The sequence below is a fragment of the Zalophus californianus genome, chromosome 3 (assembly GCF_009762305.2).
Source record: "Zalophus californianus isolate mZalCal1 chromosome 3, mZalCal1.pri.v2, whole genome shotgun sequence".
Taxonomy (NCBI): domain Eukaryota; kingdom Metazoa; phylum Chordata; class Mammalia; order Carnivora; family Otariidae; genus Zalophus; species Zalophus californianus.
This window is the reverse complement of record NC_045597.1, coordinates 128,641,696-128,654,719: the sequence shown is the minus strand read 5'-3', so window position 1 is coordinate 128,654,719 and position 13,024 is coordinate 128,641,696. Positions and strand designations below refer to the sequence as shown.

At 42.5% G+C, this 13,024-nt stretch overlaps 1 non-coding gene across 1 annotated transcript; it reads right to left on the bottom strand.

Annotated features, from left to right (window-relative positions):
* Window positions 1–10,163: 10,163 nt before the first annotated feature.
* On the bottom strand, window positions 10,164–10,292 carry LOC113921192. Its single transcript, XR_003519588.1, has one exon. It is a non-coding gene; the product is annotated as a small nucleolar RNA SNORA25 (small nucleolar RNA).
* Window positions 10,293–13,024: the final 2,732 nt, after the last annotated feature.

Sequence of the window (13,024 nt, the reverse complement as noted above, 5' to 3'; positions counted from 1 at the left end):
CCTGATCAAGCCAGGATGCTCATCTCCTGCCTTGAGCAGACCCTATGGAGACATTACAAGAATGCATCAGGATCCTCTCAGACAGGAATCCATAGGCAGATCACTAAGGTTGTTACATATTTGGGCCGAAAATAGATAGGACTTTACTTAACTCTATAGCTTTTTAATAGCATAGAATTTACAGAGAATGATCATAATGCTGAAGTCAGCTTCCTGAAAGTGTTAGCTCATCAATCCCCAATCTTCGTTCAGAAAATCACCTAAATTTCTTCTAGTCCACATTCTAGGAGGAAAAAAGCCCCAAACTTGACGGTTTATGTATACAGTGTTAGTCTTGGCTAACTGAGAAAATTCAGTAGCCTGGTTCTGAAGGAACTTACTGTCTACTCTGAGAGAGAAGATCTGGTTAGCTGTGAACAACAACCAGTGCCCTTGGTGGAGGGCATGGGATAGGATAGGAAAGGTTCGTTTGTCAGATGCTTACTGTATACCAGGTACTAGGCGAAATTCTCACTGTAAGATCCTATTATTTCTGTTCTATGGATTAAAACACTGAGCCTCAAGGGATTAAAAAAAAAAAAAAAGATACCATGGTTGCTTATCTAGTAAACTTCCAATCAGAGATTTGAATCCTGGTTCATCTAATACAAGGCCTGGCCTATTTTCTCAGCACCACGGACAGCAAATAGGTTTCATTTTACCAGCTGATGTTGAGAAATGGATGAAGCTAATTGGAGTGTTGATTGAGAAAGTTTCTGAAAGGACATCTGGGATCAGAGGGAAGAAGTGCCTTGGTTTATTTGTGATGCAGCGTGGGTTCTCAAAATTTCCCATATTTGCCCTAGCACCCGCTGGGACGCACCTCAATTAATGTAGGAATGCAAAGAAAAGAAAATTCCGCTGAGTGTGCATGTTCAGGGAAAATTTCTTAGAAATCTGGGAGACCAGCCCGCCTTGATAGACGGGTAGAATTTGGACAAGTGGACAGGGAGCAAACCAGTACTCCAAAAAGAGTTTGAGATGTGAAGCAACAAGAGAGCAGATCTTTTAGGCAAAGAAGGGGTAATTTTTCTGAGACTGAGACACTTGCCTTCACACCTGTGTTAACCATGGGGCAATGGGACACAAGCATATCGTTTAAACTGGCTCAAAGCCTTTTCGTATTTACCCTGCTTGAACAATCTCTCTGTATTTCATTAGTTGCCGATAAGTTACCTCTTTGTTTCTGTGTTTGGTTTTATGGATTCTATCGCTGGGCTGATGAGAGCCCAGGGAAGCCATGTAATGACAGGAGGAAGCGCTGGCTGGAGGAAAGAAAAGACGCTCGGAAGCCATGGGGCGCCCAGGCTGCATCTGGGCACAATGCCAGCTCTTCTGTAGCCGGAGAGCTTGCCATGGTAACAGCTGACAATGGCTACAACTCACCTGTAATAAAGACAAGCACTATGACCACTCAGCACACTAATCAATGATTTAATAATTGTGTCAATGAAACAGATCATGTGGTGGGCTCTGGGGGATTCAAGTCCCCTCTGCTGTTACATGCTGCCTTTGAGCATGGTCTGGTCTTCCTCAACAGACTTACACATTTCCCACCAATACTTTTATTTTAAGACTCTTCTGGTTACAACTCTTATACCAAAATATATTGGGACATCGTATACTCCTTAGATGAGTGTTTATTGACATTTATGGAAGTGTCAGGAAATTCCAGTGAGCGAAGGGAGCCTTTCCCCACCCCATCTATCTAGGTTTGTAGAATCCGTCCCTGGTGGCAATACTGTGCCCTTGGGGGTTGTAGAACATCTTCTCCTCAAACAAGCTGCTGCTTCTCAGGGTGCGTCACACTTTGGTCTGACTGAGGGGGTCCTGCCAGAAAGAGGAGACATTAGGTCCTATTGCATTTCGGATTTTCTCTTTTTCTCTGTGATCCTGTGAGTTGTTTCGAACCCAGATGATGTGTTATCCGTTCATAAGTAGGGTTTCCTACCGAGGATCTGGATGACCCACCCTACTTAACAGTAGTCAAGTCAACAGAGGCCATAAAATGTCAGGACCCCGATTTTAGACTTGTCCTGGATCGCACAGTGGGTTGCGCTCATGGGACAGTGTGGGATGGCTGGTGGTCACCGCCACTCACATGCGCACATTGTTACCAGCTCCCCATCATGGGGTTTTCAGAATGGTTTTCCACCTCATCTTCTTCATTGCACACAAAATGATCTAATTGACTATCATCTGAGCTCTCACATGTCAGTTAGACCTAGTAGGTTTTAGGAAACTGAGCATTAATGGTACTGAGTCAGTTAGAATTAGGGCTTCCCTGGTGGCGAACCTATCATGACATTGACTTTTATGAGGAAAAAAAAAAAAAGGGAGACCTATGCCTTTGTGTAAGCGGCTCTTAAAACTTGTTGGTGGGTAAGCAATATCTCAGATAGGGCCTCCGATAGGTTGAAACAAAATCAGGACCTTCCCCCCCCACCACCAGCAAGGTAAACAGGCTTAACATTTTATAAAGAATCTGCTCTGGGTCCCCTTCTAAAAGCCAGGTTCCAGTTATTTGTTAAGCGTGCCAAACTCCTGCAGTGCTGGGATCAGACTGCCTGGCCCCAATTGTTGGTGATTCCCTTTATAATTTGAGCATTTTTTTTTTTGTCTGTTATTTTGAACTGTGGACCCTAGTGCCCATTTGGAGGCCAACAGAAAAGTCACACTCAACATTCTGATATGTATAATGGCCCCAGGCAAGTTTTCCGTATCTGGAAATACATTTGTGTTGTATTATTTAAAAAACACCCCTCTACTGTCACTCTCCCTATCCCTGGGTTTATCCTGAGCGCCATTAATTAAGGGCCTAATCTGTGAGAATATTGTGGCCCTTTTAAGAGTATATGAATTTTAATGGGTTTGCTTAAGGCCCGAAAAAGATTCAAGACACAAAGGACTGAGTCGATAATGGTGGGATTTCAGGCAGTCTGACAAGCATTGAGGGATATACTTTTGGCCAGAGGCCCTGCCCGACTCCATTCAAATTTCACAAAATAGACAGTTGTCTCTCCATAAACAAATGAACAATACCCTTTTCTTCCTTTTTCCCCTTCATAATTTTGACCTTGGCTATGCAGGGGAAAGCAGGTACTCCTGGTAGTATCCATTATGTATGGGGGCCAATTTTATTAAGGATCTAGGAAATCCCTCCCTTGGTGGCATATTTGGAAAGTACTATTGGCATCCCGTCCCTCTGTGTTACCAGTGAGTGACATGTCAATGTCTTGATGCCTGATCTTAATTATTCACTCTCTGCCATTTCCAGAGCCCTGACATGGCTTTCGTCCATGCTGACACATGGAATATAGCACAGAGCATTAGTGGAGTCCAAATATGACTATGAGAACAGAGAAGAGAAATTATATATGTGTATTTATAGAACTATAATATACACACACACATACATACCTGTATATGTACATATACAGGTATGTCTATGTGTATATCTAGATAGATAGATAGAGATGTATCAATAGCTATATATAGACGTAAAGCTTGAGCCACGAAACCAGTTTAATGGCATCCAGCATGTATGATGAAAGCACTCTCTCATTCATACACGTAAGAAACCACAGCAACTTTTCTTTCCTGACCATTCCCCGAAGAGCACACCGCAGTAATTCAAATGTTATCTATTAATATTTATGCAGTGTTTCCTATTATATAATTTGTAGAACATTCCTTTGAGGATAAAATGAGACAATAGATATGAAAACCTCTTGAAGATCATAAATTGTAAACTGAAAAATATATTTCATTATAATTATGACTATGTTTATTTTCACGTTAATCATTTGGTTTCAAGGTTGGGATTACAACTTCCCTGGGTGGCACAGCTGACGTTAGCTGATTTTCTCTGTGAGTGCCAGACATGGCACGGTCATCAAAAAGGTACAAACACAGCAAAGCAGAAGGAACAATGAATGCCAAGGAGATTGAGTTTTATTCCCAGCTTGCTGGTAACAAATCTTATGCCTTGGGCAAATCATTTAACCCCACCAAGTCTTGCATCCTTATCTTTAAAATGAAGGGGTGGCTCAGCCAATATCCCATCTAGATTCAATTTTCAGGGATCCATGGGTAACCTTTTTTTTAAACAAACAAACGAACAAACAAACAACATAGGAGGGGCACCTGGGTGGCTCTGTTGTTAAACGTCTGCCTTCGGCTCAGGTCATGATCCCGGGGTCCTGTGATAGAGCTCCGCATCGGGCTCCCTGCTCCGTGGGGAGTCTGCTTCTCCCTCTCCCACTCCCCCTGCTTGTGTTCCCTCTCGATCTCTCTCTCTCTCTCTCTGTCAAATAAATAAATAAAATCTTTAAACAACAACAACAACAATGGAAACTTCTCATCAGGGAAACTTACAAAGTCTTTCCTTCCACTGCAGTAATTAGCTTTGGTCCAGGTCCCATAACATGTTAGGTTGTAAGACTTTGGCAAAACTGAAATATTTTCCAGAAATTGTTGAAATGCCAAGAGGCTGTTATCAGCTGTATTGTTGCCAGGACATTATAATGTGTGAGATGAACCAGTTTAAAAAAAAAAAGATAACACAAACAAAAACAAAAACGTGGGGGAAATCTTTTGCTGCTCTTTGAATTTTTTGGTGTCAGTCTGATTTGTCTGACTACAAAGAAGTAGTCAACGAAAAAATTTTTTCTTTTATTTTTTTCCTTCCTTCAAGAGCCCTGTTCCATATAGAAAAACAGAGTCAGTAGAACCAATGTTCGTAGCTAATTTGGATGGTATGGGCCATTTCAGTTGGTTGTCAATAAACTTCTGGGAACCCTTCTTAGGCACTCTCATCTTTTATAGAAGATAAAGGGACGAGATAAAAAGAAATTGCAGCGAGAAACACATCTTCAGTGGTCTGCTGGCAGAAAGCCATAGCATTCCTCCGTTACGTGCCCATATTCTGCACCCAAACTATGCCAATGTTTGATTTTCCCCTGATATGGTGAAATTCTGTAAACAGTTTGCAGCCTTTGTAATTTCTCCATTTTCATTTTAACTGCCTTGATAAATTAACTGGATTAAACTAGTTGTAGGGAAAACAGATGTTTTTCCTACATCTGTTAAGGAACTGATGTTAAGTTCCTGTTAAGGAACTAAGAACATCTGTTAAGGTCTTAATAGTACAGTGGTATTTGAACAGCAATCTGAAGCAAGAGAAAGAGCAAGCTCCTGTTCACATCTATGTTGGTGAAAAGCAATCCAGGCTGAGGGAGGAGTAAGTGCAAAGACCTCGGGGCATTTCTTGAGGCCAGAGAGTGCCTGGTTGGAGAAAGAGCAAGAATGCCAAAATGCCTGGTGGCAGTGCGGGAGCAGAGGGTAGTGGATGATATGAAAGGTGAGGATTGTAGGACTTGGTAAGCCATCATCATGAGCTCGGGACTCACTGGAGGATGTGGGCAGAGGAATGACTTGAACCAAGTGATGTCAAACAGAGTATCTCTGGCAGTCAACAGTGCTGTTAGGAGGCAATTCGAATAATCTAGATGATGGGTGAGTGTACCTTGGAACAGGTGGAGATGGTGAACAATAGTCTGGGTCTATTGTGACAGAAGAGCTGATATATTCTGTTGATGGATAAAATAAGGGGTATGAGGGAAGAGGAGAGGTCCAGGATGACTCATAGGTGATGAGAAACCAAAACCATGGAATTGCTGTCAACCAAGATGAAAGGATCAGGAATTTGTTTGTGGACCAGAGTTTTTGACGCCCATGTGAGAAAGAAATTTTGGTAGACCCTTAATCAGTACACTTGTATTGGGTAGCTATTTTCATTCATATTTAAATTCAAGCAAGAAGTTTAGGAAATGGAAAAAAAATCCAGGTTTAGCCCATTCTCTTGGTTTCATCTATTCAATTTATTTATTTGTTAGTTGATATGTACTGTAATCTCTTACCCATTAAAAGTTAGATACTAAGTGCTGTGAGAGCAGAATATGTTTAAATGAGAATTATACTATCAGCATGCATATCACCTAATGGAGTGTGGAAGTGTGTGTCATTGGCACAAGTAAGGTGCCATGGTGTTTGGGTATACCAAAGTGATGATGAGGGGTTCACACGTGAGACAGCCTTAAATGGGTTAGCCCTTTACATTCCAGATGGAAAGTCTTTATATCATCAATGCCAGAAAGACTATGGAAGGGGAGGAATTTTCTTATTTGACTTTGTGAACTTAATGCAGATAATCTGGAAGAACAATCTTGACCAGTCTTTCTTAAGAAGTTTTGAGAATTAAGCTCTAAGGTTCATTGTATGTAGTTAATTTACTTATCTCACATGCATCTAGAATGAAACTAGCTATGTACCATCAGTGGGAGAATTGAGAAAATTGTTCCATGGTGGAAAAGGCTGATCTAGTCTATATGGGTCCTAAATTCAAAGTTAGAGTTAATGAGTAAAGTATATGTCAGCTTCTGGTCAAACTTTCATATCTAACCCAGAAAGCAAATAAGATGAGTGGTACATACCTGATGTCTGCTGAGCTCAACATCAGGTAAGAGGCTATAGAGGTAAGTGCAAATGGCAAAAGAAAGAAAAGAAATTGCTCTTACTCTTGAGGCTCATATCATCTAATTCAGAAGACAAACACAAGGACCAGTACACGAGAACAGTTTTACAGCACAGTCTAAATATTGACCAGTGATATCATGGTCTTTGAGTGTGGACAAAGGATAGGGTGGTAATTTGTGTCGAGGAATCATCAAGGTTGGCTGGGTTGAAGCAGAGAGGACATCCTTGAGGGTCCGAATTTTAAGACAGTATTGGCAAGTCATCGATTAGTCAATTAAAAAACCCTGACATTTGAGCATGGATTTTATGAGCTAAGCAACTGAGCCTTTATAGGAATGCTGATATTCAGATGGCTTTCCATGATTTTCAGAATAAATCTTTGTGTACAAAAATCTTTGCTTCACTCATATATGTGCTTCTCAAGCCTGTTGGATTTTCCTCTCCTCTCCTAAAGACTGACAATCTGTCTAATACTTGAGTCGTGAAAAACGTCCCCTTCTGTTGACAGTTATAAAATTTCCTTGTGGCGATCACCGAGGGCTGCCTTCTCAAAATGAACACTCTAATATGATGAAAAGGTGGAAGGCGATGCAGGTTCCCATAAAAAGGCAAATTCCTTACCCCTAGTGCGTGGATAACTGTGTGATAGAGCTTTCTCTCTTAGGATGTAGGACTTGGTCAGGGATTTTGAGGTACCACTGTTTGGACTCAGCAGGGTGTATAATCCTCGGAGCGCTCCACGCCAGTCTAGAAATATCCTAACACACTGACGACAGCAGGAAATCACAGTGTATTTTCCCAGTACCCCTCGGTGGAGTGTGTTGCCAAAACCAACACTTTGTAATGGTAACATCTTGAGGTGAGATGCAGGAGGGCAGGTACTGTTGCAGGTGGAGAAGGCAAGGTTGTTAGGCTTTCTGAAGGCACGTCGAGGGAGGCTGCAATAACGTGACAGCGCCCCGCGCTACCTGCACACAGCACATTGAAATACCACGTAAGTGATGCAGAGCATTTAATGAGTCGGGACTGAAAACTTTAATTAGCTTGTAGGGCTTTTTATTATTTTATTTTTGTTCATTATATTTTCTGCTCAGTCTCTGTGGATGTTCTGCATTTTCATCATCAAATGACTGGCTGGCTATTTTTGTCAAACAAGAAGCCTGAAACCATCAAGTCTGAGTGCGGAGACGGTCTGCCCGCTCTGTCAACAGGATGAAAGTGAGTCTCGGGCTTTTTTAATTACAAGGATAACATGTTCGCTCATCTAATAATGAAGATGGTTAGCAATTTTAAATTTTAATAATCAATTACTGAAAGTAATTCTCCATTAAACCACAAGAGAGCCATTAAATCTCAAAAGATGGAACATTCTGTATGTAACAGTAGCAAATTTTCTATTTTTAAATATCATTAGGGAATATCTGATTGTTTCATTTCTCTGCATTTCTTTTACCTTTTTCCTCATGCAGACCATCTCATTTTCCGCAGGAAGACAGCACATGATCTTATAAATAATAAAAGAAAACCCTTGCAAGACTTGATCCAGGGGTGTGAAATATGTGCTAAGAATGTAATTTATTTCAGTCTGGGATATTTTGACTGAATAATAAGGAAGGTGACTAATTAATATTACACTATGCTGTGGGCAAGGCAGCAGAGTGGGCTAACCCATGCTCCCTTCACCTCTGGAGACCCGCATTCAAGCCTTGGAGGAGTCACAGCTGCAGAGCACGGTCTGGGGCCTGGGAGGAGAAGGGGTCAGACGCCTTTTCCTGGCTGTGGAGACCCCTGTCCATATTCTAAAACCACCCTGAACATCAGCCTCTGCTCTGAGGAGACAAGGGAAAAGACAAATGATTGCTACTTGGCTGTGACAATTTGGCCGACTTATATGTCAGGGGGAGATAGCTCTGTGACAGGCTCAGCTGTCCAAGCTCCAGCCTGCTTTAGCCAGTGTGCTTGCATCCCCCACTTAAACACTTGGAAATAGATGGAGTAAAAGAAAAGTGTGTGTGTGTGTGTGTGTGTGTGTGTGTGTGTGTGTGTGTGTGTGTTCAGGTAAGATATTAGATAGGGGTGGGGGCACAATAACAAGATGGCCAAAAATAGTGATTAGTTCAAATCAAATTAGCCTAGGTCTCCATTAGCAGCAGCTGACTCCATTTCTTGCAGTATCCAAAGCTCAAAGAGCGGAAAGGTACCGTGCTTTATTTCTAAGGCATTCGATTAGCTTTCAGACAGTGGGAAGGCCGCTTAGAATCTAACCAGTAGGCACTACACTCCGCACCACCCCCTCAAACTCCATGTGGTCTGTGGGAGGCAAGGAAGTGGGCTGACTCAAGCACCAGAAGCCACACAGCCGGAGATGAGCTTCTCACCATCTAGACTGTTTTTCTGATGGGAGCCGTGCCTGTGTTTTCGAACTGCGCTGGCCTTTCCAGGGTGCTGGCAGTCCCGGGCTCCCCCAGGAAGGGATAAAGCAGAAACTCTACCAAGCCAGGCAGGCTGGGGGTGGGGAAGGGGGATTTCATGGCATGGATAATTAAGGTGCAGCTCCTGCATACTTGTTCACTGGAAATAGAAGGGTTCCTGTTTCTCTCTCACTCTCCTACTTGGACTTTAATCCTCATTAGAACCATGAGCAGGGAGAAGTTGGTTTGGTGGGTAGAGTGGAATGTTGCTTCTCAACCTCACGAGTTCCCCCAGGTGACGTTCAGAACTGGCCCCTGCACACGGAGGGCAAGGAAAGAAGGAAGGAGACAGGCCACTCCAGGCAGTAGGTGGCAGTTTTCATAAGTGAGGGCGCTTCCATATGAGGCTTGTCTTGGACTGTGCAAAAATGAGATTTCCGTACCCACCTTGCAGAATCATACAGCCACGTACCCAGTCCAGACAGTGTCAATAACACGTTACTCTCAGGGCTGTGTCCTCGTAGCGGCTCCTAGTGTGGGAATGGTGGGTATAACACATATTCCAAGGGTAGCCGGAAGGGGGGAGGGAGGTTAAGGAGTCTCTGCTCTGATTGCCCGGATCCAGTTCAAAGGTCAGCGGGGGGTCATGTCCTCTCAATGCCCTCTTCCAGTAGGGGAATGTGATCCACACTGGATAATTTTTGTCTCTGCTAGCACATCTGAGAAGTGACTTAGAGAGAAGAAAAAGAAATCGTTAATGTTTGGGTTCGGATGTGAATCCCAATTATCTAGCTATGATGACGAATCCATATTCTACCTATTGACTATTGCTGTGTGTAATGGGGTGTGAGAGTGATGATATATTTTTTTAAGATTTTATTTATTTGAGAGAGCCAGAGAGAGAGAGAGAGTGAGAGAGAGTGAGCACTCTCAGGGGGAGAAGTAGAGAGAGAGAGAGAGAGAGAGAGAAGCAGGCTTCCCGCTGAGCAGGGAGCCCGATGTGGGGCTCGATCCCAGGACCTGGGATCATGACCTGAGTCGGAGGCAGACACTTAAACCACTGAGCCACCCAGGCACCCCAAGAGTGATAATATTTTATTCAACTTTGAAACATCTTTTTACTTTCCCAGATCACCAATCATGGGTGAACTATTATGATTATTAAGAGTGGCTACATCTTATATTTCCTCAGAAAAACTTAGCACTATTGAGTGACTGTGGCATCCTATGGACAACTCCAATCTTCGGTAATAGAGTTAAGAGCTCCTGGTTTCACAGCCCCAAAAGCCCTCTTTGAAATGATTTATATATGTTTAAACTGGGGCAGAAAGACCCCTCACCTCTGCATGACATAGGCAGATTTTGAGAACCAGAAATTCTTTTGGCAGTCACAACTGTAAATGTTGTGGCATGAAATCCACTCTAGCGGGTAGTTCTGCTTGATATCTTAGTGCATTCTTACATGTTCTTCCGGATCTCATTTTCTGCAGAAACAAATCTGGTCCTTTCAAAAGGCATAGAATAGGAAGCATTACAGCTCCTGATACTGTGGTTTAGTGAAGCTGCTATTTGGGGGGCATGCGTGTTACTTCTGCAATGGGTGTAAAAATACAATGACCCGGGGCATGGAGAATCTAGCTGCATGCTGCCTGCTAGCTTTGTGTGGGCTGCTTTGGATTGGTCCCCGGGGCGCATCCAGGTAAGCGAGCAACATGCATTGGGTCTTCAGCAATTCGGTTTGGAGGTCGGGCTGCAGATTCCCTCCCCTAGGAATCTGTACTACTTCAGAGTGGGAGAGAGTCAACTCCTAGTGGCTTCCCTAAGGAACGTCTGATAGTCCACAGACAGTTGGCGGGAAAGGGCAATGCCAAATCCTGCTTACCTCCCCAGTGGTGTTTGGGTTGTTCTGTGGAAGGAGAAAAAGTCATCCACAGCATCACTGAAGGCAGGATTCTCTCCACAGAGAAGATGGCAAAGTCAGCAGAGGGTCACGCCTGGGAATTCTGCTTGCTGAGAAGCAGAGAACAGAATAAGGGCAAAGCCTAAGGGAGGCTAATCTAACACCCAGTGGAGAGAGAGGCAATCAGGTCACCTTGCTAGAAGGCTCAGGGCTAGAATCATAGAAAGCTAGCGGAAACATTTAGGAAAACTTTAGATGTGGGCTCCCAGATTACAGATACGAATTGGAATGACTGGTGAAGATCAAAGAGGTGGAGAGCAGCCTTACTTAAACCAAAACCGAAGACCTCGGATTCAAAGCACTAGGTTTGTTGCACTCTGAGATTGTGTACAATGAGGCAAATGATTTTCCAACGAACAACAATGCAGCAAGAATGCGACGTGATGGTGAGGGTGTGGGTTTTGGTCTCAGACAGTGCTGGGTTTGGGGCCTACTTGGGCCCCTTATTGGCTCTGTGACTTTCGGTAATTGATTTAACCTCTTTAAGACTCCTTTTTCTCATCTGTCAAAGGGAAGTAAAAGTAGGGCAGGGCTCCTCAACTTTGGCACCATTGACATGCCGGACTGGATACTTCTTTGTTGTGGGGGCTGTCCTGCACTGAAGGCTGTTTAGCAGGATTCCTGGCCTCTACCCACTAGATGCTAATATCACAACCCCTCCCCTTCAAGTGCTGACAACCCAAACCGACTCCAGACATTGCAAAGTGTCCCATGGGGTCGAAATAGTTCTAGTTAAGAACCACTGCAGGAGTGCAATATGGGAATAATGAAGTTCTAGGTAAAGCACTTGGCATTGGTATCTGGCATGTAATAATTGCTCAGTAGATATTAGGTATTATTTTTACCCATTGACAAAAATGTGGGCAGTATTTTTATTAGATACTAAATAGTACCATTATGAAGGGATACTATCTACTCTCTCAGACCATGTGTGAGTATTCTTAGTCCAGAGTTTCAACTGGCCCTACTGTTGTTTTTTGAACGAGGGAAAGCAGGTTTAAAAAAAGGCTTTTTTTTTTCTGTGTTCACATTCTTAGTTCATGTACGCTATGCAGATACACTCACGGCTCACCTGGTAGAGGCTTTGCAAAACTGCAGCTGCATGATTAATTGATTAAACATTGCAGTGTTCATAGCATATTCTGAGGGAACAATTACAAGTTCCCCAGTGTAATACATATCTCGAGGTTGAGTAGCTGCCCACAATATTCTTATTTGGAAAGACATTCATGACAGTTATATGTAGGTTTCTATTAAAAATGTGTTTATATTGCTTCTGAACCATGGAATATCCGCTTGTTTTGTTGACATAATCTAAAGAAGAAGGATGATATTCATTTCATCCTATCTTATTTGGCTATTATTTGATAGCAGGTACAACAATATAACCAGTCAAAATGAAATTCTAGCTGCTTCTTGAATTCAGTGACTAAAATCAAACCGTACAGCATGATCCACGGAGTCTTGGTTTCACGTCCAACTCCCACCATTTTCTCAGCAAAAGCAGACTTCAGTCAGCTAATAAGAATAGGCATGACTAACCAAGGTAATTTCTTCCTGCATTAATCTTAAACTCTTCAAAAGTCATCAAGGTTTTATTTCTTTGGCTCCAGATTGAGTTGTTGAATTTTGCAGAGAGCATTACACGTTACACGAGGGAGATTAGATTGAAACTAAAGACACAATTGCCATTAAGACATTAAAGAGGGGTGGAGGAAAATCTAAAGAATATATATGTATATATGTATTGTTTTAAGAAAATTTGGGGCTAAGAATGACCACCTTTCAACTTGCATTGGAAATATTTGAGTTTGATTTTCTCATTTAATTTGTTTAGAATGAAACTCATAGAGTAACTTATGGAATAGTGATTTGACAGATACTTTAGGCAAACACTTTGGACAAAAAGTATCTTAGAATTAGATTTTTGTAAACTATAGGAAACAAACTGAGGGCTGCTGGAGGGGAGGTGGGTGCAGGGATGTGATGAGCACTAGGTGTTATATGCAACTGATAAATTATTGAACACTATACCTGAAACTAATGATGTATGATATGTTGGCTAATTGAATTTAAA